The following is a 3,222-nucleotide window of genomic DNA, read 5'->3' as shown; positions in this document are numbered from 1 at the left end:
GCTATTGATTATATTCAAAATAAGATAGCTAAAAGGAACTACAACGTTAACGGGGTTTTATTATTTTATATGGTCAATAGACATCTATTTATGAAAAAACCGCGGTGTGCTACCATTTAAAGGGGTGCGTTTTTGAGAAATGGGTGAATTAGTCCCTGGGCACATGTTACATTAGGGTGAGTTCCATGAACTTTTGGTACAAACATATCTACATAAAAGCTGTTCCTGGTTAAATTTCCTATCTAAATATCACTGTTTAAAGTCAATGATACCTTTTTTTACAAAAATATATTCAAAAGAAAAAGCACAAAGGAACCTAAAAGAAAGAAATTTTGTTTTTTGTTCCATAACTTTTGTCCAAGAGGATATAGGTATAGACATTGCTTTACGGAAAAAAAATCTACATATTTTTTCTTTAAAATTTTATTTAGTAGAGGTAATTAGGATTTATAGTTTTCTAAATATGATTTTTTAAAGTTCGCCACTCACAGCAATTTTGGGCAATTTTCCTTGTTATTTCGCAAATATTGTTCTGTAACTTTTTTCTAAGTAACTTTACGTACAGTCGGAAAAATGAAAGAATACCCATGAACGAACATATAAAACACGCTGTATTTTTCTGTCAACGTGTCACACACAAAATTGGCCAGCGCAAGTACATGTAACAATAATTATTACATGTACTTGCGCTGGGCAATTTTCTTTGTGACACGGTGACAAGAAAATACAGCGTGTTTTATATGTTCGTTCATGGGTATTCTTTCATTTTTCCGACTGTATACGCAATGGTACACGTAATAGGAATAAAAATCAATTACCTTTAAAATGGTCTACTGTATAACGTTGTACGAATTTTTTTAAAGAGGTTATGGTTTTTCAAGGTTTTATACTTTTAACGATTTTTTAAAATATAATTTAAAAATAAAATAATATTATTATATAATATATTATATATTATATTATATATGGTACATATAATATAATATTATAATATATATTATATATTATGTAATACCTAATATAAAAAAAATATTATTTTTTACATTTTTTACGATTATTTTTGAAATTTCCCATTATAACTTTTTTTTCTTGTACATGAATATACTATATATTGCTCAATAAAGAGGGCTTACTTTCTGTTCTTTAAAATGGTGTGTCATCTCTATTTAAATATGTAATGGACACCGAGTGATTCTTTGATATTTTTTCACCTGTATTATTTAAAATTATTTCTTTTACAAAAATTACATAAACATTAGTCTTAGAAAACATCACTTTAGTTAAAATTATTTAAACGTTGACATTTAAAAATTTTTCAAAATCAAAGTCCATCTCTTCGTTAGCATTAGCTTCAATATCGTCCTCTGACACCTCAGTTATCTTAGAGTTCCCACTAATTAGTACCCATGCACATGCACCCTTTGCAAAATATTGAACAACTAATTCCTATCTTCCTACAACCGCAGTTTTTTGCCCGGCCGAGTCAAGTGGATCCAAAGTATTACCTATAAAAAATAAGATTTAATCATAACACATAATCACATAAAAAAGTTATAATGAGGAATTTAAAAAATAATCCTAAAATCAAATATCGTTGCAAGTACTTATTACATTTTGAAAAAGCATACCTTATTCAAACATATTCCTAGAATTTTTTATAATACACCATTTTAAAGTAAACAGAATAAGCTTTCTTCTTTAGTATATAATATTTACCTAAATGTAGAAAAAAAATTTATAATGGGAAATTTAAAAAATAATCGTAAAAAATATAAAAACTCGTTAAAAGTATAAAGTCTTGAAAGAGATAACCTCTCTAAAAGAAGTCGTACAACATTATACATTAGCACATTTTAAAGGTAATTGGGGTGTATTCTGTAACATTTCCGTTAAATTTAAGAGGCCTCTAAAATTTAACTTTTAACGGTCCTCTAAAACTTTTCGGTTAGATTGTCATTCTGTAAACACATATTATAGAGGACCGCTAAAATAATATTATTTTAGAGGAATCCTCTAAAAGGTTTTGGAACAAATACGGCAACGTCGCACGTTGATCGTTTTGAACTACTTTTAACCTAGAAATTGACCGAAAACTGACTGTTAGAGGCCAAAAACCTTAAGAAGAAGAAGAAAATGACAGTTTCCTAGAAAATAATATTTATTATATTTAATTATTTTTTAGTAAAACTCATATTTACCAATTAAACATTTTTATTTATAAAGTTATACATTAAAATATTGCTGAAAAAATGCATATCTTATTTTTTCTTTTCCCCTTCGACACTAATTTTGGTCAAATACATGGTCTATTTTCAATAACATTAAGGTCATCTTATTAATCTGCATCTGGTTATAAACCTTCTGAAACTTTACCTTTGTAATAATTTGGTACGTTTTGTAATGTTCCACAATAACTTTAAATAATTTTACCTGCATTAATAGGATTTAATTGCTTTGACAAACATCTTTGACTTACACTTTTTCAATAACATTTCTAGGTACTTAGGTAGGTACCTACTTCCTTTGAAATGGTAATATTGTAGTTATTTACTTTCAGGTCAATTATTAACCTTGTGTTTATGTTGTAATCTGAAATCAGCTCTACAAAAAGAAACAAACATTTGAATTTTGTTACTTATAGGTGTAGTGTGTCAATTGTAAAGTAAAAATGAGACTTACCTTTCATTATTATTTATTAAGTACTTCTTCGCCAAATACATTATAAAGGGCCATTTTCCATTTTTAAATATTTATCTCCAGTATAATACAAGAATAACAAACTACTATTCATACAAACATAACCCAACAAAAATAATCAAACCACATTTAACGGACTGCTAAAAATTTAGCGGGTACGTTTTGACATCCTCTAAAATATTTTTATTTAGAGGGAGTTTTAACGGTTTAGGTTATGATTTTAACGGATGTATGATTTACAGAATACCAAAATATTTTTAGCGGGCGCTAAAATTTTAGAGGCCACTAAAATTTAACGGAAGTGTTACAGAATACACCCCATTGATTGCTATTCCTCTTACATGTACGATCTCCTATGCCTAAAGTTACGTAGAAAAAAGTTACAGGACAATATTTGCGAAATAACAAGGAAAATTGCCCAAAATTGCTGTGAGTGGCAAACTTTGAAAAATCATATTTCGAAAACTGTAAAACCTAATGACCTCTACCAAACATCATTTTAAAGACAAAATATGTAAGTTTTTT

At 27.9% G+C, this 3,222-nt stretch overlaps 1 long non-coding RNA gene across 1 annotated transcript; it reads right to left on the bottom strand.

The window, feature by feature from the left end:
* Positions 1-1,962: 1,962 nt before the first annotated feature.
* LOC126881147 (uncharacterized) lies at positions 1,963-3,017 on the bottom strand. Its single transcript, XR_007696729.1, has 2 exons — positions 2,680-3,017; positions 1,963-2,601 (listed from the first exon to the last, which is right to left on the bottom strand). It is a non-coding gene; the product is annotated as an uncharacterized LOC126881147 (long non-coding RNA).
* Between the last annotated feature and the right edge of the window lie 205 nt (positions 3,018-3,222).

The sequence above is a fragment of the Diabrotica virgifera genome, chromosome 1 (genome assembly GCF_917563875.1).
Source record: "Diabrotica virgifera virgifera chromosome 1, PGI_DIABVI_V3a".
Lineage (NCBI taxonomy): Eukaryota > Metazoa > Arthropoda > Insecta > Coleoptera > Chrysomelidae > Diabrotica > Diabrotica virgifera.
Note: the sequence above shows the minus strand (reverse complement) of the source record. Positions and strands in the feature narration are given on the sequence as shown.